This window comes from Balaenoptera physalus, assembly GCF_965194825.1.
Source record: "Balaenoptera physalus genome assembly, chromosome: 18".
Classification (NCBI taxonomy): domain Eukaryota; kingdom Metazoa; phylum Chordata; class Mammalia; order Artiodactyla; family Balaenopteridae; genus Balaenoptera; species Balaenoptera physalus.
Window position 1 is genome coordinate 36861649 of NC_138899.1, and position 27617 is coordinate 36889265.

Here is a 27617-nt window from a genome sequence, read left to right on the forward strand (position 1 = left end):
GGCAAAATGTATACTTAGAATCATCGTTAAGGAAAGCTCCAAATAACACATGTGCAATAAACTGAAGTTCAAATAAACCCTGACAGGAAAAGGTAGAGAGAATGCTCTTAAGGTGTATCTCTAATGAAAAAAAAAAAAAAAAGGTGTGAAAGATTATTTAATGCAGTAATTTTGAAAGAAGTAACTGGTTTGGTCACCTATTTCAGGCTCTCTAAGCAATATTTTCTCTACATCTAGAAACCTATAATACTTTTCTATTTATTCTTCTATTATAGGAATTTTACCAAGGGATATATGAATATGATCATTTTCTGTGTGTTATCCTTGATGTAATGTACCCTTCTAATCTGAGCATTCAATTTTGCAGGTGAATAATCTTTAAATAGGAATTATTTATTTTTCCTGATTCTGTTTTCTCCTTTTAAAATGTCTATTATCCTCATGTTAAGATCGTAGATCTACCTACATGCAGCTAGCTTTTCTCTCAATGATTCTCTTTAAAACAGGATTTTATATCAGAAGTTTATACTGGACACCAAGATAAAATAGACACAATATTTGAAAATAATTTACCAAATAACCATGTACTGATTTTTGAATAATTTGCCTATGAACTGTTTCTTTAATCTTGAACACCCTCGTATACTTTGAAAATACAAAAGTTTTGAGAGAATGAGTGAGATCATTTTGTGAGGATGGTATTTTAGGAGAAGACTTCACTATGTTCCTTCCACATCCCATCATGGGAAACCTAGTGCTAGTACTATTACCTCAAACCTAGTAAAGAGCAGGGCTTTGAGAGGGACCTAAAAAAGCTTAATAGGTGACAAACACTAGTTGGGTTCAGAGTGGTCTAGAATTTGACTTCAGCCTGAGAAGCATTGAGGGCAAGAGTTTCTCTGACAGTTTTGGTGCCAAAGCTGAGAAGCATCATTACTATGGGATTTGTCAACTTTCCTATGGTTTATCGGGCAAGGGTTAAATGTATGTTTCTAGAAGTTGAGTTGTGGTCCCCATGAGAAAGAGAAGCAACAGGGCCTACAGGGCCACAAAGATGGGTATAAGGAACCCAGTAGCAAGAAACTGGAAGTAAGTGAGCTGAAATTGAGGATGAATTATCAACTGACTCCCTAGAATACAGAAGAATCTGCAAGAGTGAAGGGAAAGGCACTTGAACCAGTCTAGCAGAAATGTCTGAATAGCCTCAAAATTGTGTCCCAGGAGACAAAGAGTCATCTTAAACAGTGAGGTTCATATAGAATGAAGTAAGCTTAGGACAGTACTAATGAAAGTACTTAATGAAAGTATTTAATGAAACTGCCGTATATCTGTGCCTCTCATTTCATAAAAATTAATGGAACAGGGACTTCCCTGGTGGCGCAGTGGTTAAGAATCTCCTGCCAATGCAGGGGACACGGGTTCAAGCTCTGGTCCAGGAAAACCCTCATACCACGGAACAATTAAGCCCATGTGCCACAACTACTGAGCCTGGGTTCTAGAGACTGCGAGCCACAACTACTGAGCCCATGTACCACAACTCCTGAGCCTGCATGCCACAACTTCTGAAACCCGTGCACCTAAAGCCTGTGCTCCACAACAAGAGAAGCCACTGCAGTGAGAAGCATGAGCACTGCAATGAAGTGTAGCCCCCCCTTGCCGCAACTAGAGAAAGCCCGCGTGCAGCAACGAGGACCCAACACAGCCAAAAATAAATAAATAAATAAATTTATTAAAAAAAAAAGAAAATCAATGGAACTGCTGGCAAGAGATAGCAGTAAGAAGAGAAGCAACTAGTAGGAGATTATAGGATCCAATAATGCTCTTTCCCACTTTAGGTGCCCTGCCTGAAACTACTTGAGCTGCAAGACGGGTAAAAACTTATCACTGGATCAATTCAGAATCTTGATTAATATCTTCGTCTGGCATTATAAAGGTTGAATTGAATCTGTCTTTAAAACTTGTCAACAGAATGTCTGCCTCATAAGATTAATTAGATGTCCTACAGAGGTTGCCAGAATTCTTATCTAGATAAGACTTGCTTTTTTTTTTTTTTAATATAGGAACAGGAAACATGATTTCACTCAATAAATGAAAGGAATGGTGAGAAGTCAATACAGTGTGGCTTAAATGCATTGTAAATCCAGCTTATTCTATATCATTTTTTGTCTTTGTTGTATTTTATTCTGGGTTGTGTAATATTTCTTCCATTTGATCAATCAGTTTATCTATCTATCCATCTATCATCTACCACATGGTATTAGAGAAACGTGGAAAGTGAAGATTTGAAAAGACCTGAGGTTCTACTTAACCATCCACCTTCAATTTTACATGCTTTCTCCATTCTCTTGAACTGATAACTGCCCTGGCTTTAAATATTTATAATGAAAGAGCAGCCTACTCTTGAAAGTAATTGAGACAGAGAATTAAGAATCCTACTAGGTGCTTCCCTATTTTCAACTGAATTGGTCTCCTTTCATATTGCACCATTTTACTTTTCCTACCAATTACTCCAGGTTTTTTTCTGGAACAATATGTAAAAAGTATTTAACATGGGAAAATTTTAAGTCAACTTAACTCAGATACCATGTTCTTATACTATCTGCAAATCTCTTAATCCTCAATTTCTCATAAATCTTAGTTTCACACACTATAGGAGATGCTTTGATTGTTACCTATGTCCATTTTAAATTATGGCAAACATAAATGGTCTAATACTCCACAGAGAATTTTGAATAATTTATTTAAACATGTATGTCTGTTAACATTAACTAATTTCACTTTCATTCTATCAATCAGTGGGATAGTTAGAACTCATATTGAGCTCATCAACTTCTAGAACCTCAAATATTATTCAAATAAGCTATTAATCCAAGTTCATGCCCTGTCATATCATATAAATTAATGTAGTGTTTTTAAAGTTTCTTTTAAAATGCTATTAATTCAGTTTGCTAAATTTAAATCATCATTCTGATATTGTTAAGAAATTTTAAATCCCAGTTATTATATCTAACACATTAGACATCATTTCTATTTTCCTTTATGCAGAATTTTGTAAACAACATCTCATATTTTAATTTGATTAATTTACACACGATATGAGACTATTTCATTCCATAAAATGAAACCCCAGAGACCTCACCTAATTTCCATATTGACAATTTTGGAGAATTTTTATATAAATGTTTGTCGTCTACTGTAGTTCAAATTTTGAACATTTTCACAAGAATATCAAAGGTGGTTTTTAGTGGTTTGCTAAAATAAATATATCCACAACTGACATCAACTCCCTTCTATTTACTTCCAAAATCAATGGACATTTTCATCTATTATCTTACACGGCTTCACAGCAGAAGCAGATACTACTTGATTAGTTAACACTCTTGGTTGCAATAGGCAAAATTCAATTCACCGTAGTTTAGGACAAAGGAAGAATTTATTAGAGCTTAAATTTCATTTTTTAATTTTTAATCTTTCTTCATAATTCCAGTTTGAACTACTGTCATTTGTTGCCTGGAATATTAAAATAGCTTTCTAACTAGTTTCCTTTCTCCCCCTCCATTTGGTGCCTACTGAGATTTTGTAAAACTTAATCAGATAACTACAGTATCCTAATATAAATCCCCTAGTGGTCTTTGATTGCCCATAAGGTCCAATGTGATTACAAACATGCTGACCTCATTGGACATGTAGCCTATTCTTATCTCCCTATCTTCCTGAATTCCAGCACCCAGATCGTTTTTATGTTTCTTGAATTCATTGAGATCCCCCCAATTCTTAGTCTTCGACTAGTTGTTTCCTTTGTTTACTCTTTGGTTTGCTCCCTGACCTCCCTTTGGTTGACTGTATACGTTGTTCAGATCTTGACTCAAACTCTTACATTCTAACTGTCCAATCTAAATTACTCCCACCATCAACTCACTCTCAATCACTTCATTCTGTTTTTTTAATTTTTAACATGCATTAACTCTACCATTATGTTATATTGTTTATGAATTTATATGTATTTATTTTGTGTATCCCCACATAAGAATATAAAACAGATTAGAGAAAGGATACCATTTGTTCACAGTTGCATTCCCCACACTAAGATAACAATGCCTGACAATTGGTTAGTCCTCATTCAATATAGCACAAATAAATATAATACCTTGGAGGAAGGAGAGAAAGGAGGAAACTGATAATATATATTCTGTCACCACTAAATCTCATTAGCATGCCTCAGTTTATCTCTAGGTGTCCACTTTCTCTTAACCCGCTTATTCCAGATGCTAGAAACAAAGGTCCAGGAAACTCTAAGCTACACGTTTATTTTGTTACCTCTTGATATGAGTAGATTCCTTCATCTCAGCTGAATTCCAAAAACAATTCTGGAGAAAGAAAGATGATTGATCTTTAACCACATGCCCAATATCTGGACTAATTATTTCGAAGACAAATTTAATATACTGTGGTAGAGACTGCTGGTCCAAGCTAATATCAGGTCTCTCTTCTTCCCTATGAGTACACCACTAAACTAGGTTTCACAAGGCCTTTGCTTTGAGTCGTTCTTGTACGTGGAATATGTGTGGAAGTGATGGTGGTCACTCCTAGTTGAAGTGGATAAGAGAGGAGGAGGACTCATCTTGTTCTCTTTCCTCTGCTGCCAGCAAGATAGAGGATGCATCAGAAGACTTGGAGGCCACAGGGTATAGTGGAGTGAATTAATGGAAGAAAACTGGACACCAGAATGATTGCATGAAAGTGACCCATTGATCTCTAATCAACTGTATCTTCTGTTAGAAATACACTTTATTATGACAATCTACTGAAATTCTAGTGTTGTTTGCCACAATATTTAGCCTAGCTGAACAATATATATTCCTCCATTCTCCAATTTTCTGATGTAAGTCTCAGGCCTTTTATTGTGTATGGTTCATTGACCTAAGTTTCTAATCAATCAATCAACTTCTGTAAAATTCCTGTAATCAAAAAATAAATAGAACACATTCAGTATAGCACCATCTACTTTTATAATTTCATACTACTTATAAAGAAGTAAAAACTTATAGATATTTGCAAATAAATCCATGTGCATACAATTTTAAAAATAATTTTCCATTTATTTTATATTTATAGCACTCAGTATTTGTTTTGGTGGCTCTCCACTTCTCTTGATATAATCTTCCCAACTGACTCTATTTACTTTCTATAAAAGCATAACCCCTTACTTTCAATAGTTATATTCCATCATTTTACTAATACTCAATTATATTAGTCAATTAAAAATTATTAAAACTAGCATAAAGCACATTTAATAATGAGTGTAATTGACTTTTGGTAGAAGCACAACTCAACTTGTAGATGGAAAACTTTGAGAACATGTTACAATGCAGCTTATTATCAGAAGCCTTTCATTATACATAAACATCAGTCATTATTTTTCACAGAAGAGGAAAAATATAGAAGCCATATCACTATTAAGAGAAGGTTGATTAACAAAGCTTGTAATTTCCTACCCTCAACACCACCCAATACCACCACTCTGGTCACAGATCTGTTTCTGTTCAGTACAGCTTTTCTAAGGATACACTGTTATCTAGTATTGCTACCATCTAGCTAGTTTCTAGAAACAAAATCAAGGAAAAATTTCTTAACTAGCTTTCTTTTACAAAATTCACGCTATCTTTTCAGGATTGATTCAAAGATCTCATCAGATAAGTATTAAAATATTCTACAGCTCCTTGATCTGCAGAAAGTGTTACTCCTTCTTTGTCTTATTTAACAATAAAGTGCAAGCTTGTCTTGGAAAACTATGTAATGCAATTATTGTTTATCTGTAGATCTTTCCTACTGCACAGCAACATAGGCCATGAGATACTTTAGAGTGGAAACAATATTTTATCAACATTTAAAAATGATCAATTTTGAGCAAGGAACATGGAAGGAATTCAGTAAAGAGCTAGCATGTATTGACTGCTTACTAAGCTCCAGGAACTCTGCTAAATATCTTACATGAATTATTTCATTACTGATCTAAAGAACACAACAAGGTAGATACTACTAGTATTTTAATTTTACAGAGGATATGTTGAAAGTGAAAGAAGTTACATTTTTGCTCAAGGAATGACTTGCAGCTAGTAAGTGTTTCAGCATTCTGTCTGGGCATATGGCACAAATTTGATATAATATCCCCGCTCTTTTGGTGCTTACAGATTACTGTGATGTTCATGCATCAGTCAGAGGGTTTTAACAATGAATGCATAATTACACATCAGGATAAATGTACTGAATCAAAGAATGCATTGTTTATGATTATGTTCTGTGTTTTTACATATGAATTCACCATATATTTACAATGTATTTTTGGTACAATGCCATCAGCCTCACATTTGTTTTACCTTGACTTATATTACTTTGTGAATAACAAATACTATCCATTATAGATTAATTTTATTAACGTCATGGACTCAAAATACTCCCGAATTCTGGAAATTATCCCCATGTGTTAGTTTCACTTAGAAATTCTGTCTTCCCAGATTTAATATCAGTTAATATTTACAATGTTACTAAGATCAATGTGTCTCTTCATACCTTAGTCTCGTAATTTCCTAAATAGGTCATACATTTATGCAAATGCTTCATTAAAATAATTACTTAAAATGAGATTTTCTTTTTGATATTCTTTTTTGAAGGGTGCATATAATTTCTTAAAATAAATGTTCTTGTAGAGAGTTTTCTCCTCATGCCTTAAACTTCATGCTTATCTACATATGCTCTTTAAGTAAACCACAGCATGGAAAAACTGCTTGAATATATTTTTGCTATTATCAGTGTGCCTGATTATTGTGATTGTCCCTCAATCCTATTGATTTTATTCTTGAGTCATACTTACTGCGTAGAAATAAATATTAATTGGCTAAAAATGTCACCAGTGAAAGTAGCCGACTGATTTTGCTGGTTTAAGTTCATTTCTGAATGGATCTATATTTCTGGTGGATCTATTGTTTTTATTATTTTACTGATGTTTGTAATAGTAATTATAATCAAGTAGGAAAATTTAAAAGGCACTCTTACCATATGTCAACAAAGAAGTTCACAATCAGTGAGGTAAAATATTTTTTCAAAGAAATTCGTATCTCCCAAAGAAAAAATAACTTTTTATGAATGAAAAGATTATTTGAAAAGGAGAGTTTTGTCTTAGGTTTTCAAGTCTTATTATTCTGTTATTACAACCAAAAAGTAAAAGGTTAACAAATAAATACAAACATACATAAGTGAAACAGATTTACCATTCAGAAATAAACCCAATATTCTCAGGATCCTAATATATGACAATGTTAGATTTAGAAGTTTCTGAGTAAGGGATGCTTTAATTTATAAATAAAATTGACATGTATTAGGTCTGATGCTTTCTGATTAAAAATAGGCAGAGGATCTGAATAGACATTTTTCAAAAGACATACGGATGGCCAATAAGCACATGAAAAGATGCTCAACATCACTAACCATCAGAGAAATGCAAATTAAGAACACAATGAGATATCACCTCACACCCATCAGAATGCACTACAAGTACATGTTGGCGATGATGTAGAGAAAAGGAAACTTTTGTACACTATTGGTGGTAATGAAAATTTGTACAGCCACTATGGAAAACAGTATGGAGGGTCCTCAAAAACTTTGAAAAAACAGCTACCATATGATCCAACATTTTCGCTACTGGGTATTTATCCAAAGACAAAGAAAACACTAATTTGAAAAGATATAAGCACCCTTATGTTCATTGCAGCATTATTCACAATAGCCAAGATACAGAAACAAACTAAAACCCATCAATGGATTAATGGATAAAGAAGATGTGATATATATACACAGTGGAATACTACTTAGAAAAAAATGAAATCTTGCCATTTGTGACAACATGGATGGGCCTTGAGGGTAATATTATTCACTCTGATTGATAATTCTCTAAAAGGAGGAAAAATAGTGCCTTCAGTTCATGAATATGAATTAATCATGTTTTAGAATCCATATAGAAAGGATGGAGATACTGAACTCTGAATTTTTTTAAATTTGTATATCAAAATATATATTTATAATCCTTTAAAAGTATAATGAAAATGTCAGACTAAAGAAGAAAAAAGAAAAATATATGAGGAAGGGGCTTCATTATATATAATCAGGGTACTTATAAGGCATTAAAAAAAAGAGATAGAAAAGATCATGTAATTGGTAATTTTCAGAAAATAAAACAGGTAATTAAGAAAAGGAAAATGTTCCAATAGACACTAAATCTGAGAATTTCCTGGTAGAAAAAAACATGAAAATTAAAACAACAATTAGATAGTATTTTAAAATCAAATCTTAAAGTTGGTCATCTCTGGTAATACAGGATCATTTTTAAGTTGGATATCTGCTTCTACTGCTTTATAAACAAAACATTTCAATACAGAGGAAATTAGAGAATAGTATTTGGTACAGCTTAAGTCAAAGCTACCAATTATATTCCCATATAGAGGAGTTTTCTTCTCCTAATTTCTTCTAGATTAAAAAAAATCTAACATAAAACAGGTAGGAGTTGCTATTTTCACTAGGAACCAAGAGATTCAAATTGTTTCTGTGTAATTAACTCACTCATTGATCAAATACCGAATATAATTATGAGCCTGTTCAGTCACTCATAAAGCCTCTGATCACATGACATTGTTAAATATTCAAAAAAACCTTTTAAATAGATAAACTAATAGGAAGAGTTAATTAGTAAGTTTATTTGTGGTTCCTGTTGAAGGCAAAAATAAATGTCATATTATCTTCCAACAAGATTTTGTTGGAATATTTTATTCATAAATTTAAATTCTAATAAAGGTGATATTTCTGAAAATATCAGACACCTGATATTTTCCCATAAATCATGATGACAATAATTTCTAGTTTACCCTCTGCAAGAAAGAAAATACATTAAGGATAATATAGCATTAAGAGCCACTCAAACAAAATTTATTAAATGTTTTTAAAATTAAGCAAATAAATTACTTGCTAAAAAATTGTTATATTATCTACTGTAACTCTAGCTGGAAAATTTAGCTTTTTTTAATATTACTTTTGACAGAGCAGATGTCATTTTTGAATAACAACTGATATATGTCTTTTCATTTCTCTAAAATTAAAGAAAAAGCACTTAAAATTCTGTCCTTTGCATGAGACTATTTTCCTCCTTCACTGAAGGTATGTGAACAGCATCAAAAAGTCTTACTCTGCCTTTAATTCATGATTTCCTTCAATTATGTATCTTTTTAAATAGCTCTTCTTAACATAACAGCAATTCCTCCTGTTGGAGAATTCCTTTTTTTATAACTCAGACATATAGTCTAATCGCCCTTATGTACCTGCTTTGTCATTAAAAAAATTCTTATTGAAAATTAACAATGCTTTTAGTATGTTCCTATACAAAGCATCATATATCTACATTTCCTCCAGGTACACAAATATCCTTTTAACACTCACCCCGCCCCCACCCCAATATCAATGAACAAAAGATATACATGCTCACATAAGATAATAGTTGTTATTCAGTCTAATTCTAACACTTGTATGGAAACATATTCTATACTGCCATTGAAGACATTTTGAAGTAATATAATCTAAAGCTAGGTTTACTTAGTAAAGTAAAAAGCAAGAGTGCTTCTTCATAAAAATTGTTTCAAGAGATAATCATTTCATATCACTTTCCCATAGCTTTGACCTGAAGAAGCAGAAACAAATTTTATATACTAGTCTAGTATACTTTTGTTATGGATTATTTTTTAAAGAAGCACAGTGAGCATGACCAATGAATAGAATGCATAATGTATGGGAAGATGAACAATGAATAATAAATTTTTAGCTTAAACAAGAACCTCTTTCTCTCGAGGCTCAATAGTTTGATCAAGACACTGTGTTTTAAAATGCAGCTTATAACCTACCACACTGAAATAGGTGGGAGAATGTGTTTCAGATAAGATGTGAATTAAGAAATCTCATCCTTTGGTTACATGTCTCAGGGAGTTGCACTTTTCCCTTTAATAAGTATTTCAATTTAAAGAGAGACGCCTCAGTAAAATGAAAATAAATGACAGTGCTATCTCCAAAGAGACAGTGTATTATTTTTAAATGGATGCTGTGTCCCATGCTCTGCCCCATGACATTTAAATGCTCAAATTAGACAGTCAAAGATAGGGTTAACTCCTTCCCACAGACATGAAATTGAGTCTCAGTTTTTGTTCTAATTTGGAATGGAAAAAAGACAAGGAAAAAGAGCACCAAACCTAAATAATATTTTTACGAAGATTACATATAACAATAACCAGGGACATAGGGCAATCTCGAATAAGGTCATTGCAACTTAGAGCTAACCTTCTTAATTACCGCCCTAATATTCCTTGTTACAGGTATTCAAAAAATGGAAAACAATTGTTAAGTAGTTATTAATAGATAATTATGTTTTTAAATGATTATTCATTGGTGTTTAGATTTGAATTTGAAATTTTTATTAGACTTTGAAGGTAATTGGATTTGAAACAATTCAATCACATAGACACCTGATATCATGCATCTTTACTGTTTGACACAAATCAGGCATGCTCATGGCATCAAGGGTCTGACTGTCACATTTGTTTTGTCTGGAGCAAATTCAAAACGCTTGTAAAATCTCAGGACAACATGTCCCCCAATTTTCACATTAAGCCCAATATAGTAGAAGAAATTTTGTGGGGGAAAATAACAATATACATAGATATTTTTGGTGATAGGATTTTCTCCCTCTTTTTCATTCTCATTTCACCTTGTCGGGGAAGGGTATTTTTAAGCATTAAAATGCAGCCAAGTCTCTACTTCCCCATTCCCAGTTCCGCTCAGGTTAAGAAAGTTGAAAATTTACTTCAATTTACACTGCTAGCATGTATTTGTTAGAATTTTAGTCTCTATTATTTTCATTAATATCCCCAATATCAGAAGAGAAAATTGGTATAATTGATGTACTATTACTCTTTTAATTTCTAGGATTGCACAGGTGTCAGCATTCAGGTATTGGAAATAAGAATGATGAAATAAACTAGATAGCATTTTTTTTTCCTAGAAAAAAACAAATATCTGGGGCCCACAGTAAGAGATTCTGAATAATCATTGTGAGTTTTGTTTTGTTTTAATGTCCCAGGGGACTGTAACCTTTGGTCAAGATTGAAAAACACTCACCTACATTGTGGTTTCCCTGCAAGTTAATTATGAGATGAAATACAAATCTGTCAAATTTGATTACATTTACAGGTATCTCAACTCCCTGTGCACTACTTCCAAATATATCTTTTATTCAGTGATGACTTAATTGTTACTTCCATGATCCAAATCCCTTTGAAGAGAGCTGATTTCCCAGTTTTCCAAGTATGGATGCTAGACTACTTCCAACGGAGGACTGGATGTGATTTAAAATGTACAATCACAAGCAACTAGGCCAATTATATAACTTATCAACTTTTGAATCTTTACTGCAAACTGTAAATTGCAGCCATACACTCCACTTAGATTGACAGGAATGTCTAAGAGTTCTAATTGCCTTAGCAAAAGCAAATTTGTGGCTTTGCATAGAATGTTCATTCTTTTAAGCAAAGATGCTAACTAATAATTTCTCTGCTGGCAAAAAGAAATGAAGTAAAATATTTCATGTTTTGATTAGCTATTTAATTTTTTGAAGCGCATAGGTAATATATTCTGCACAAATTTGACATTAAATGCTTATAGCTCTAATAGTATAGGATATACATAATGTATATTCATGAATTAGTTGTGCAATAGTTAAGTGCATCACTGAAAACAGTTTTGCATTATGCAACATACAAACATTCATTTACTGATAGTTTGTTGATCCATTTGCCATTCTCTTAGTGTTTATTTGGACTTAATTTTCATATTCTTCCTGATATGTAAACATGCTAAACTATTAATTTAACTTCAGTATTCCAGTTCACTAAACAGCTTAATGCCCTTGTTACACAACTGCTCTTGTTATTCATACTAAAACGGCAATTTTATGAAATCTTGTGGTATGAATATAGATTTACTAACGAAGTAAAGCTATTAATACATGAATTCATTCAGCTCCTCAGAGTGCATACTTAATGGAACATACAGTCAACTAATATACTAGAAAATCTTTGAGAATGAGATTAACTATCTCTGGGCAATTTCAGCTTTTACTTGAGAAATATTCATTTCTATCAAGTTAGCTGATTCTATTCTTTTCAAAAGGGTACACAAATTTAAACTTCAAAAAATAAGAATTTTAGAAAGAGACACAGATTCTAACCACACTAAATTAAAGGAAAGGGAAGCACTTCTGACATTACAATTTATCTTAGTTTGCAGAAGTGAACATTTGAGGCAGTTGTTTACTGAGTATGGAGAAAATGTGAAATAATTCATGTGAAATAATAAAACTGTGTATCATACTAGTGGTTAAAGAGCAGACATGAAAAATGACTATCCACACTGATGACTGCATCAATTTAACATAAGAAAATGTATTGAGTATTTCCCAAAAGAAAACATTAATTTAAGAATCCCAGATGCAAGTTAAGCAAGTTCACAGTTCTTGTGTAGGAATTATCGCTAATAATTTTTAGTCATTTATCAATTTACCTTCTTGGGGTAGAACCAACACTGAGATTTAATTTATCTACTTGTAAATTCATGAGAGTATGATGTCCACATTAATTTGTACATTAAGATATAGTTTTAATTTTCTTTAGTATTAAAATGTAAAATATAACTAAATTATGCTTAAAACATTTGGCTGAGTGTGTGCAATATTAATTGCATTTAAAGATGGGGAACTCAGAAGTAAATGTCTCCAAGTTCTCCCAGTGCCATGATGACTAAGTCAGGACAGGAATATATTTACTTCCAAAGTCCCTGGCTGTTACAGGACACACTCTAGCAAATCAACTAAGGGAATATGTTTCAGAGTAATGATGGTATTGTATTAATTTTAGCATGTACTTTTAGCTTTATCATAGATTACAAGAATCTATTATGGTTTATTTTTTCATACTTAGTGTTAAGTGGTTAGATAAGTTTGCCAAAATATTTTGCATAAAAACCTATTCCAGATTCCAAATATACATGTTTATAAATATATTATTTCTTCCCCTTTCAAACTCTCTAATGATTCCTAAGCAACTGTTTTACCTGGCAAATAGATTCTCTATTTCAATACACTTAATTCTGTGGTAAGCCAAAAGACTTGGAATAACCAAAACAATACTGAAGAAGATGAAAAAAGTTTGAGAAGCCACAATATTTCCAATAATTCCCATAAAACTTAGTAATAAAATGTGTGGTATTGGCAAAATGATAGACATATGGATCAGTGCAAGATAATGGAGAGTCAAGAAAATAAACTCATGAACATATAGCTAAAACTGATTTCTTATAAAGACACAAAAGCAAATCAATGGGAGAAGAATAGTCATTTCAACAAATGATGCTGGAACAATTAATTGTAAATCAATATCTAAAAAAAAAAACAAACAAAAAACCTTAGATACAGACCTTACACCTTTCAAAAAATTGTCTTAAAATGCACCTGAGATATAAATGTCAAAGGAAAAACTATAAAATTTCTAGAAGGAAACAAGGGGAAACTCTACATAATCTTGTTGATGAGGTTTTAGATATGACACCAAAAGCATGATACATTAAAAAATTGATAAATTGGACTATATAAGAATGAAAGTTTCTGCTTTATGAAAGAGAATGTTAAGAGAATGAAAAGGCAAGCCACGAATTGGGAGAAGATATATGTAAAACACATATCTGATCTTTATCAGATGGTTAGTTTTATGTGTCAATTCAACTGCCCAGTATTGCTCAGATTAAACATTTTATCTGGGAATGTCTGTGAGGGTGTTTTCAGATGAGATTGTCATTTGAATTGGTGGACTCAGTATATTGACCTCCCCAGTGAGGCATCATCCAATCAGATGAGGGCTTGAATAGATCAAAACGTGGAAGGAGAAATTCATCCCTTTTTTTCTGCCTCGGTGTTTGAGATGGGACATCTCATTTCTTCTCTGTCCCTTGGAGTGTGTTTCATACCAGTGGCTCCCCTGGTTCTCAGGCCTTCAAATTCATATTGAATTACAACCTCCCGGTTTTCCTGGGTATCGAGCTTGAACTTGGCATATTGTAGGAGTCCTCAGTCTCCATAATTGCATGAGACCAATTCCTGATAGTAAATCTCCTTTATATCTATCTATCTACTTATCCATCCATCTATTATCTATCTATCTATCATTATCTCCTATATTCTACAGGTCTATTTCTCTGAAAAACTCTAATACAGGCACCTATTCAAAATACAAAAACAATTCTTAAAATTCCACAATAAGAAATTTAAAATTCTAGTTAAAAATGGGCAAATCAGCTGAAAAAAAAATCTCACTAAGATGTCAAAGATATACAGATGACAAAGAAGCATATGAAAAGATGCTCAATATCATTTGTCATTAAATTCCAAATGAAAACAATGAGATACTAGTATAGACCAACTAGAATTGATAACTTCCTTAATCTGACAATATTAGTTTCTGACAAGAATGTGAAGTAACAGAAACTCTCATTCACTGGGAATGCAAAGTTGTTCGCCCACTTTGGAAGACAGTTTGGCAGTTTCTTAGAAGGCTAAATTTTGTCTTAACCTGTGATCCAGCAATCATGCTTGTAGATATTTATCCAACTGATTTGAAAATGTATGTCCACACAAAAATCTGAAAGTTTATAGCAATTTTAATAATAATTATCACTAGTTGGAATAAACCAAGATGCCCTTCAATAGGTGAATAAATTAAAAAAACAAACAAAAAACAACAACAAAAACCAAACAGGAGTACATATGTATAGTGCAGTATTACTCAGCAATTAAAAAAGGGTTAACTTAATAAGCCCAAACAAGGATATGGGTTAATCTTAAATGTTCACTGCTAAGTGAAAGAAATCAGTCTGAAAGGCTGAATACTGTATGATTCCATTTATATGACATTATGGAAAAATTAAAAACTGCTGAGATAGTAAACACATCAGTGGTTGCCAGGAGTTGAAAGGAATATATTGAATAGGTAAAGCAAAGAGGAATTCTATTTATAAGACAGTGAAAAGGAATTTTATTTTAAAATATTTTGTATGATATTATAACTGGATATACATGACCCTAACCCATCTACAGAACTTTAAAGCACAAAGAATGGACTTTAATGCATGTATTTTTTTTTTTTTAATTAAGGAAGTCAGAGGATTCCAGAATGGAATAAAGAATGTGACCAAAAAGAAAAACCTAACTGCCTTACAAATGTGTGAAACCATCTCACCAAATAAGGTGAGATAAAAAGGAGCCAACTTAATTAACTTTGGAATTGAGTGGAAAATAAAAAAACCGAAAGCAAAGGGAACTCCACACCAGTACTGCAATCTGGTTGAGAAAGGTTTTTTCCATGGGGGTATGAATTAACAATTCTGAAATGACTATACATCATACTGGATTTAAACAACTAAGTAAATTTATGGTGGGAGGTGGAAGCTAGATTTTCTCACTGTTGGAGTGGATGGTTACAGAAAAGTCAGTGAAAGGGCAAGAGAAGGACTAGGAAGTATTCACTTCCCTACATCTAGTGTTGCTTGGTAGCTTAGAGAAAATTAACAGCTAACATGATTTCCATTTTTGTGGTTTTATTCACCTGATTATCAAATGTGCATGAACAAATTCTTGTGTTATAAATACGTGTTTTAACAGAAAACTGTATTCATTTGCAGTAAATCCCCCACCCCACCCTCATTTCCCAGTTGTTTCTTATTGTAGGGTTGCCACCTCCTTCCTGGGAAGGGCCATGGACATTTGCTTTTCTTTCTCATTCACAGCTCCCATCCCCTTTCTCAGAGCAGGAGGAGGAGAAGTTAGATTGACACACAGGCAATTCTTAATCTACTTGAAATGTTGTAAGAAGCTTGGTGCACTCTAGATGTGGCAGATGTTTAAGAATGACTTTGCCCTGTGGATGTTTTTGTGGGTTCTTCAGAGTCTGATCCCTCCAGACCCTTCTGATTGTGTGGGCCTTGTCTCTGCTTCCTCTGCAGCTCATTCCTCAGTAACTCTCTTACTGCTGGGATTCTTTACTATGTCAGACTTCCCTCTTGGGCAGACTCCATTCTAAAATGAGGTCAGGCTGACACTACTGCAAGAACTCACTGGGATTCATGCACTTATTAATCACTCCCAGAAGGAAGAACAGCTATTTGGCAGATGTGGCATTTACCCTGCTACCTTACAGGTAATTTGATCTTTCCCAAGCATGGGTCAGGAAATAGTCCTTCTTGGCCTTCAATTTCAAGAGCACATAGCACATGCTCTGAATCGCTCTGTTGAAGCCTATTCATTATAATTGAATTAGAAATTGCATTCTTTCATTCCTATCTCCTGTTCTTATCCTGGAGAAAGCCACAAAGACTTCTTTTCAAATTAAATCCTCTTTAGCGATTCCCCTCTTTTAAAAAATTTTTCATTTTCTGTCTCGAGAATTCTTGGTTCTCATTGTGTTTATGCTTCAGCTGAAACTGAGATACAAAGAGTTCCATTCTAACATCATGTTATAGTGATCCACTTCTGCAGTGGAATTGTTAGCATTTTAATCTCTTTTTATGTAAATCTCTCATTCCTAGAAAGAAAAGAAAGTAAAAAACAGACTTATAATTCAATTATTTACTCTTTTTATTTGCTATTTTTCTAATTTCATTCATTACAGATAAATCTTACTTTAATGTCAGTTAAGTTAGAAACTATGAACTCCCATTTGTAACTGATACACAAAATTGTGAAAGGCTCCACTTAAAGACTTAAGCATTCTTTATTGAATGTTTATATGATCTATACAATACATTATAGATAGTACAACTACAGAGTGGAAAAAATACAAAATCCCATAACATTTCTTAAAGGTACTGTGGTAGATTGAATGTCTACATCCTAACCCCAAGAACATCTGAATAATATTATTTAGAAAAAAGCATACTTTGCAGATGTAATTAGATTAAGATCTTGAGGTGAGATTATTCTCCTAAATTCAGTGATAAGAATCCTTATAAAGAAGCACACGAAAGTGAGATAGGGAAAAAGAAAAGAAGGTCACGTTAAAGATGGAGGCAGAATTGGAGTGATGCATCACAAGACCAGAAACTGGAAAAGGCAAAGAAGAAATCTCCTCTAGAGCCTCCAGAGGGAAAGTAGTATGCTAAAACCTAATTTTGGACTTCTAGTCTGCAGAATTGTGAGAGAATATATTTCTGACATGTTAAACAACCCCATTTGTGGTAATTTGTTACAGCAGCCTCAGGAAATTAATATAGGAAATCAGTTAGGTTACATTAAAATACTCTAAAAAAATAACAAAAGTATGGCACAAACATCCTTAATTTTATTTATCATTCATTTAACAATACAGGAAAGGTGATCAAGGGCAGCAAGTAGCTCTTCTCAACAGACTCAGATCCTCCCATCTTTGTCTCCTTTATTCATAAGCTTTGCTATAGTTTGCATTCTTTCAGGAGAGGGGAAAAGAGAGGGCGGAGGAGTCAAATACACTCTGTTAAAAATACATCATTTCTGTTCCCATTCTATAAGAGAGAACTTAGTCACAATGTCACATCTCAGTGCAAGAGAGGCTAAGGAATGTTCTCTATCTTGTGCTTGGCTATAATCCTATAACTATGGATGAAGAAGGAAATGTTTTGATGAAATGTTAGCATAATTTGCCAGACTTAGTGTTTGCCAAAATTAGAATTTGCCAAAATTGAAGTCAAGTTAATATTTTCAAATCATTACTATCATCTACAAAATTGTGAGTGTACATAAAATATACAGCTTTATTTGTACTTCATATGATAGTATGTAATTTTCAGAATGTGCACAAAGTATTTGCCTACATCATTTTTCTAAGACAAAATAATTATAATAAAGTGATTTTGCAAGAAATGATTCACACATTTTACTTAGATTTAGAAAAGCACAAATCCAATTAGCAAATTTTCTAATTTAAAGGTGCTATAAGTGTTGAATAGTTGGTCATTTTTTGAACCAAATTGCTTCTTAGAATCAATCATTATTCAGTGTATTATAAGGGAATTGAACACTCAGAATATGTCACCACACTTTTATTAAAACCTTTGAAAGGACAAAAGTTATAGATGCACATTAAATAACTTTAAAATGTATCAGATGAAGATAAGGGAAAAATATAAATGAAATATGGAAAAATCTCTTGTACTGTCAGTAACAAGAAAATCTACTTCCCTTGTGAAAAAAAGAAACAAAAACAAAAATCAGTGACTTCTGTCACACAAATGATAAATACAAAACTCGCTTTTCACCTTCGTAGCTAATTAAATTTCTTGATGTATGCATTTTGAAGATTCTGTTCAGTTTCTTCTAAAAAAAAATACACTAAGTTTTAAGAACCTAATAAATGTCTTACTCAAATAGCTAATTTACATGTTTCAATATCAACATACTTTATTTATTTAATGTGAGTAATCATGGAACATTTATTGATATCCACAGGAATGATGTCTTCAGAATCTGAGTTACTTCCTTTTCAATATTTCATAAGTTACAAGGTCACTAAATTTTTTATCTCTACAAATTTCTTCCACTTCCCAGTAAATTTTGGTCTTTCTAGACATCTTCACTATGGATTCAGCATGGCATGCTCATGGAATTCTTGTGATGTTTCCCAACAATCATTAGTTTGTCTGAAGTTTCCTAGCTCAAATTCCCGATAGTAAAATCCTGGTTGATTCCATTCATGTTTTCATCCAAAGCATGGTATAAATTATTGGCTGGCCCATAGTTGGCTAACAATGGCAGGTGTCCAACCATGGTCCAATTGGCTCCAGACAGGGGTCAGAATCATAGTGAAAAACAAGATTGCAAGTTTTGTTATTGGGGCTGTTGGCATAACAAGCATTCTGAGATTCACCAGTGTTCCAGACTCTCTGCTATCTTTATTGCACCATTAATCTTTGAGAATAGGGTTTTTCGACTTTGACACAATTGACATGTATGCCAAATACTTTGCTGTAGGAGTTGCCTTGTGCATTTTAGGATATTTGCAGGATTCCTGGCCTCTACCCACTAGATACCAGTAGCTTCCCCCACCCCAATGTCTCCTGTCATTGCCAAGTGCCCCCTGGTGGAGCAAATTCACTCTCAGCTGTGAGCTTCTGCTCTAGAATCATCTGGGACCTTTCTCTAAATTCTCTCCATGGCACCAAGATTCTTCAGACTAAAACTCCAAGCTCAGCCACATGATGATTACATAAACCCCAAGCAGAAAGGATTTATTCTGCATATGAATTTGTCTCTTGAGGAAATAAAAGGCCTTATCATTATGTTGATTAGCAGGTCCTGGGATGATCTTCCTCCCTTCTTACTTCAAGAGAAGAAGCAGTAGATAGAACGATTCGGCAGCTGACGTCTAAGTAAGGTTTTATTAGGTGGAGTGCTGCCAGTCTTCCGTGGGTCATTTTCTTAAGGCTTGTTCCAAATAACCAGAGGACTTGAAGTTTGCAGCTGGGATGACTTAGGCTCTATCATAGCAGCCTGACACCTGTGTTTCCCAGCATGTTGTTGGTCAGATAAACTCTGTCATTGTCTGGTTAACCCCCAGGCTAGAAGAGAAACCTCAAATCTCTGCTTATGAGCCCACAGCTATCCAGCCATAGTTTCTGGAGTCCACAGGTGGTGTGTCACAGGCCCTCACACAGCAAACATGTGCCCCAGTTTCCCAGGTCATTCAAACTCAGATCCAACTCCCAGAGGTGGTGGTTGGCCGAGGGCATAGCAGAGAGACACTCAAAGGCTGCAGAACTGAGCCAGCAAATGCCTAACCAGAGGGTCTGGAGTTTAATTGGATGCCTGAAACCCTCATACAGCAGCAGCATTTGGGTTCCCCAGGTCATTCAAGTTTAGATCTTACTCTGCCAGGCTCTGATTCACACTGAGAGTGGAAGTCAGGTCTTCACAGGCAGCAGCAGTGACTTGGCAAATCTTCAACTGCAAGATCCTCAGCCAATGACTGGGTGGCTCAAGCTTAACAGAAAAGCCTCAGATCCAAATCCTCCAGTGGATTTGGTGCTGAGCAAGGAGGCAGTGTCTTGGCAAGCCACAACCTCCAGAGGACACTTCCTCAACTGAATCATCTGCAGGATGCATTTGGGATGCTGGAGCCCCTCACAGAGCAGTTCCATGCCTGGCAACCCCAAGTCATTGCTCCTTAGGTCCATCCTTATTAAATTCTTATTGGATATCAGAGCTGCTGTGAGGTCCTGATAGGCAGGGCTAGAAACTCAGCACCTCTTCAGCCTCAATTCTGAAGTTTGCATTTGGGGTGTCTGAGTCTTTGACAGAGAAGCTTCACCCCGCAGCTTCTCAGAGCATTGCAATACAAAACCTGCTCTATCAGATTTGGATTAGAGCTTAGAGCATCAGCAAGCTGTTCATTGTAGATGTCTGGCCAAACATTCCTCTTGGCTGACTATGCCAACAGCATCTGGACCCAGAAGTCCATCTCACCCCTCTTCTTCATCCACACTGTAGGCAGCCCTGTACCAGTGCAGCACTGGGATGCTCCTGCAGTTCATCACACAAAAAGGAGGAAACCTTGGGGGTGATATTGCTGACCACGACCACTCGGAAGTGGCTCAGGGCCTGTTGGATAAATTCATCTTCCTGGATCTCATAAAAGCAGCTAAAGAGCTACTAGAAACCCTGCTGCAGGTAGAGCTCTCACTCTGAGCTTTGCTTTGGATTCACTCCAATAGTGCGACCTTGATGCCAGGGGAGACCTTCTAGCAAAGACTTTTCTCAAGGTAGCTTCTTGTTTCCTCATTCACATGGGGAGTGCCAAGAAGCTCTTTTCTGAAAACCCTACTCAGCCAACAGCATCCTCACATTCTGCTCTGGGCTGGACTCACTCTCCCCAACATCCAGGATATAGTACATGGCCTCAGAGAGCTCCTGGAAACTCAAGTGGATGAAGCTGTAGAACACTGCACAGTTGATATCCTTATGGAAGATGATCACCTTGAGGGAGGAAGAGATATCCATCCCATCAAGCCATGCTTCTGGAAGTCCTGCTCCTCAAATGGGATTTTCTGATTCCCAAGACCATATGCCACCAAAGAGCAAGGGCTGGAAAATTGAGGTCCCTGGCAGACTCAGAGGTAGAGCATGTAAACTGCTGTGGTGTCCTGGATGTCTGTCTCAAAATCCCCCCTGCCACTTTCTAATTGCTGCTTGAACCAGGTACAAATGACCCAACATATGGTGGAGACAAATCATAGAGTGAAAAGGGACTTGTTGTTTTTCACGAAATTGAAGGGTTTACCAGCCTGCTTAACATTGTGGAAATATGTGTAGAAGTACTTCTTCCTTTCTGTGTCAGAGAAGCCCAGGATCTCCACATTCTTAGGATGCTGGAGCAAGTGATGGAGCTTCTCCAAAGCCATGGCCTGGCAATGATGAGCAAAGACAACCAAGGCAGCAGCTTATTCTGAATCAGACTGTTAATGAGAAGCTCTGTGAGCTGTTTTTCCTCCCAACAGAGGCACCAGGGTCCCTGGCGGTTGTAGAAAGAGGACTTGAGCTCCTCAAAGCCATTTATGATGAAAAGGAGGCACTCAGAAACTCAGACAAGCCCCCGGTAGGGCACGCTGGGCTCTGACCGGCAACTGGAGGTAAGGTCTTGCATGCTTTGCTCTGAGGTGCTCTAGTTCATCTCTCTTCAGTTGATGTAGAAAAGACAATCAAACTTGTCTTAGAAGAGCCTCCCATTGGTCCAGTCCAATATCACCTTCTGGACCAGCATGAATTTGTCCATCCCTGCTGCCCACTCCAGGACAGCAGTGTACAATGGCTTCATGGTGCTCCTTACCTCTCATACCATTATTCAAATTGCTAATTTCTAACTCTAAATAAGCCATTAAATGTTGTTAGAGCAGATAAAGTGACATAGAAGGCAATTCACAATAGTTGGTGTGATGGTTGATTTTATGTATCAACATAGATAGGCCCTAGATTCTAATTATTTAATTATTCTAATAATTAAATTAATAAAGTAATAATTAATAATTTTTTCTAATTATTTAATCAAACACTAGTCTAGGTATTTCTGTGAAGGTATTTTGTAGATGTTTCTAACATTGACAAGCAGTTCAATAAGTAAAGGAAATTACCCTAAAAAATGTGGATGAGCCTCATCCAATCAGTTGAAGGCCATAATGGCAAAAACAAGTTTCCTAGAAAAATTTTGCTCAGGATTGCAACCTCAGCTCCTGTTAGAGATCCTAGCCGGTCTGCTCTACAGATTTCAGACTTCCTAGTCCCCACAATCACATGAGCCAATTCCTTATAATAAATCTCTTTATATTTAATATATAATAATTTATATATAATAAATCACTTTATATATATCTTTGTATTTCACTAATGTATAATATACATAAGCCCATATTGCTTCTGTTTCTCTGATAAATTCTGACTTAGGTGTATTTTATGAAAATATACAACTACTCTTCTCTATTGCTTTCATTTTATTTATTGGGTATGTGTAACATAAGTGGAGGACAATACTGTTTTCTTTTAAGCACGTTTATCTGTTAAATTTTGTAGAATTTATTCTAGTATATCAAGTATCATTAATCCAAGGAGAAGATCCTACTACCCACAATGTTTAGACAAGGTGTCAATGCCAGTATTAATAAAAAATACATTTTAACATCACATTCCCTGGTGGAGGAAGTAATGCAGTCATATTAAAGCCAATGAAAGCAAGAATAGCAGCTATTTCTACAACTAAGGTTTGTCCAAATTGGGGTCAACGGTCAGGATATTTCTATTTGAAATGACCAATAAATAATAATGGTTCTTTTAAAGACTGGGTATGATAGGAGTGAAAAAGAATGTGGGATAAGACATGCAGTCAGAGGAGAAGAGACACAGTGCCTACTTTATATTTTATAAATTTTGATACCAGGAAACTCAAACTCTACAGATTCTGTTTACCCACATTTAAATTGGGACATATTTTTACCCTTATCACACAAGATTGTTTTAAGAATGAAGAAAGTGTTAATTTAATAAAATGAAGTTCAAAACTAATATTTATTTGCTATTTATTTCTATAGTATTTTTTTCAATTTCTGGTAAGATCCTGAGGTTAAATCTAATAAAGGTTTTAATAATTCTATTGCTTTTCACTAGTAGCTGGTTCTTTATTCCATGAGTGATCCATGGAGACTGTTGGACTAAAGTAGAGTGGCCAGCAAGCCAGCAAAGGGGTAAGACCCAGCTCTTCTCTCTGTAAGACTGAGCTTATGCCTACACAGGCATTGTAATGATTCTCTCTGACCTACTTTAAACATTTTTATAGTTACATAACCATAAAAGATTAATCCAAGAAAATAGAGTTAAAATAGAAATTTGTAGTGATACTATAACTAGCGCTGTCAGTGTAGAATGTATGGTTAGGAATTCTGCCTATGAATGTGTTTCTATCTGTGCTTGAAGATGGAAGTGGTTATATAGCTTATTGCCTATGAGAAATAACAATTATAGATAATATTTATTTTAATTGGAGCTGGGGTGATTTCAAATATAGTAGTATCAAAGTCTTAACATTTACAGAAAACTAAAATGATATTGCCAATATTAAGAGAGGCAGAAAACCTATATGAAAGGACACCAAAATGTTTTCCCTTTCCAGCTATAGGAAAAATTAGATACTTCAAAATTTACTCTGTATAAAATAAGTAACAATAGTCTAGTTGATGACATGTTAACAAACATTTCCCAAACCTCCATACCTTGAAGCAACAAGAATTTATTTCTTTTCTACATTTTAAATTTGTTCTGGGATCCAAGCTAGTTAGTGTCATACCATGTGGGATATCGCTGGCCATGGTGACAAGAAGATGGACTTTTACAGTAGTATCCAACCCTTGCACCATTAATAAGTATTGGCCAAGAAATAAAACTTTGCTGCTATATGCCACTGAGATTTTGAGGCTGATTATCATCACAGAATAACTCTCTCCTGATTGAAATAGATATTCGTACCTGAAGAAGGTTGTCCATGGGCATGGTTCTTCAGTTTGCACAGAAGATATGAATATTGGAATCTGGAAAATAATGATAAATGTTATACAGTAGCAGAAAAAAGTAAAATTATCACTGGCAATACACTAAAATACCACGTATCTCGTGAAATTTTAACTCTGGGACAAGAAGTGTGAAAACACTATTAATAGAACACATTTGTTGTTGTTTGTTGTATTTGATAAGGTACTGCCAGAAAAAGAAGAGCTCAGGAAAAACAAAACAAAACAAAAAAACAATAGAAACCCCAGCTTATCAGAATTAAGAAGAAGAATTAAGAATAGACAGGCAAGATAATTGAAGTCCTGTAGGTTCATAAGAAGAAATTATTTTTTACCTTACTGTCTCATTATTCCAGAAAAAAAGAAGAAAAAAAAAAACAAGATTTGAGCTATAAATATTTATTAAAATTTAGCAATATGAAAAAAAAATTAGTATTTTATGACCCATGGTTAAAACCTGAATGGATTAAGATGCCTCAGTACAAGCATGGCCTTACTATTGTGTAAGGTCTAGTATTTTTAACTGCATAAGGTGACTCAGGTTGAGGCTAGTGGTAAAATCCCCAAATCAAAGACATTTAAGCTCAGGGTACCTATATTTGGGTCTATTGTAGAGGCAGCAAGAAGTAAAGCAATATAGCAAATTTGAGAATTATCTCAAAGAACTTTCTTCTTTTAGCTATTTTCATATATAGATAACTGAGATCAAATATGTAAAATTCCTAAAATATTAATAGATACTGTAAGGCACAAAATAATTCTTGGACTTCTAACTACTTACAGGCAGAACGTCTGAGACATATGCTTTGCTCTCAAAAGATTGACATTGCCCAATGCTTATTTCACAGAAGCCAAAGTGGCTAAAGGCAGAGGAGAATCTCTCAGAGGGACCCAGGAAGAATGGCATTCAGGGCCATTTTCAGGGAGCAGGAACAGTCTAATTAAGGAACGTTGTCCAGTCCTGAGGTGAAAACCATGACAATTTTGGCTCAGAGGGATTTAAGGATTGATATAGACCAGGGACCGATGCAAGTTTCCATTTGTTTCTTTTCCCAGATTGGAGATCTAGTAGTTCTGCAGAACACAATCCACCTCTCTATATTGCATTTGTGATGAGAAGATAATTTGTCCTGTTAGTATATAAGTTCCTGGATCAAGAAAAGACACAGGTGAAGCTGATGTGGATGCAACTGTTCTAATAGAGACTAAGTCTCATAACCCAGAGGTACTAGATTTTGAGCTGTCTCATGAATGGAAGGTGTTGTAAACTGCCTCCTTGGGGAAGATGTTTAGTATGTTTTATACATAGAAAGAAAAGAGAACCAAACATGTGATTTATGGTAAAGCCTTTTAATGCCCTTCTATATCTGGTTTAACTTCTCTTTAGGTATATGGGAGGCTTGCAATCACACAATTGCACAAATGACAGGGCCATGTGACTCTAACTATGATTTATTGGTAGAAGTAGCATGAAAAACAGCATTTAATTGCTGGGCAAGAACCTTGGGCACTCTGTCCTTATGAATTAGCACACCAAGATGTTTCACGTGGAAAAATAAAGCCTAGTTATGTTAAGATCACACTAGGATATTCTGTTTTCTAAGTATAATGTAGGCCACCCTGACTGATATACTCTCTCAGCACAAAACACATAGATTTTAGAAATATTATAACAAACATACATTAAAGTATACTAATGAGATCATAAGAAAATAAGGGAATAAGCAAAACCCCAAAATAATTTAGTAAAGCTGAGAACAGAATGGAAAGTAAACATGGGTCCTGAGGCCAGATTCTTCCTGTGCTTTGGGGTAGAATAGCTTTACGCAGTGAAGCTGATTTTTAAGACTTGAATGTTTAGAAAGTAGTAAAAGTGATGCTGAGTCCTCTGCATTAAGTTGGGACTGCAGAGATTATAGTTTCAGTAAAAAATAGGCTTACAAAAAGCATTTCACCTGTAAATGAAAAAAATTAAGGAAATGTAGTTGCTTGGCCTGGTATTAAGTGGAAAAATATTAATAAAATGAATTATTCAGAGAAGTTGTTGACATAAATCTTCACTCAAATGAGTCCTATGACTGAAATAATAAACCCTACATGATCTTGGAAATTCCAAGCATAAAATTTAAATCTCATTGGACTCTGTTAAGTAGAAGACCCCAGTTCCAATAAAAATAAAATTTGTTTTAGAAAAAAGCAAAACTCTCAATATTCCCTCCAAAAATGTCTTCCTCTTATGGATTGTGACACAAAGTATTATTAATGCTGGAATTATCCGTATAAAATATAAAATGACAATGGGTAGATATTTTAAATTGAAAGAGAGAGTTTTAAAACTGGATAAGAAAAAAATATCAGAATGCAAAACAAACAGGAAATATAATTAAATAGAAACTTTAGAAAAAAAAATATAACAACTAAAATAATATATCCAATGGATGAGTTGGTAACATAATAGAACAGGCCCGGCTGAAGGTGAAATTAGTAAAATGGAAAATATTAGTCAAGAAACAGAATGCAACAAAGATATAAAGGTACATGAACAACATCTTCATAGGTATATTGAATAGAGTTAACAGTAATGAATAGTTCTGACATACTTCTAATTAGACTTACATAAAAAATAATGAAAATAGGAAAATATATTAAATATATACTGGATAAATTTTTCTGGAAGTGAGTAAAATGACAAATTACCAGATATTGAAATCCTAGTGCATACTGAGCAAGATAAATTAATAAAAATCCAGAGCTATGTAGTTATCATGATTTAAAGTGTTCAGCAACTATAGAAAAATAAATCAGTGGGACACAAAATAGAACTTAGAAACAGAGTTACACATAAATAAATAGTTGATGTATGAAAGAAGTTGCATTATATACCAGGGAGGAAAGGATGTACAACTCAAAAAAGAATACTGAAATAATTGGTCATTCATTTGGAAAGAATAGTTTCCCTAACTCACAATAAAAAGAAAAGTAAATTTCAGACAGATTAAAAATAATATGTAAAAGAAAATATTTAAAAGGCAATATGAAAGAATGTCTTCATTAAATTTGAAAGGGAAAAGATTTCTTCAACAGGAAGGAAAAAACTTCCAAATGTGAAAAACGTTTTATTTAATAAACTTGACCGCTGTAAGATAAAGAATATCTGTATACTCCAGTACCAAGCAAATTTATTAGAGAAATTCCATCAATTTAGGGCAATAGTTTGAGTACAAAAGGTGAGCAAATTTTGCATCTCACAATATTGCACACTGAAAAAATTGTGCAAAGAATTCTATAATCTTTTGGGGGAAATTGTAAATTGACAAAACCTTTCTGGAAAATATGTTGTAGTTATAGATATGAGTATGTAAGTGCCTGCACTAATGACTTTGTATTTCCATGATAAGGTGTATATC

At 34.3% G+C, this 27617-nt stretch overlaps 2 pseudogenes across 2 annotated transcripts; both read right to left on the bottom strand.

Moving 5' to 3' along the window:
* Positions 1-1733: 1733 nt before the first annotated feature.
* Positions 1734-21376, bottom strand: LOC309647554 (NACHT, LRR and PYD domains-containing protein 12 pseudogene; annotated as a pseudogene). The gene is made up of 2 exons: positions 21363-21376; positions 1734-21244 (listed from the first exon to the last, which is right to left on the bottom strand). The product of its transcript is annotated as an NACHT, LRR and PYD domains-containing protein 12 pseudogene (transcript).
* On the bottom strand, positions 1734-27389 carry LOC309647469 (NACHT, LRR and PYD domains-containing protein 12 pseudogene; annotated as a pseudogene). The gene has a single exon. The product of its transcript is annotated as an NACHT, LRR and PYD domains-containing protein 12 pseudogene (transcript).
* Between the last annotated feature and the right edge of the window lie 228 nt (positions 27390-27617).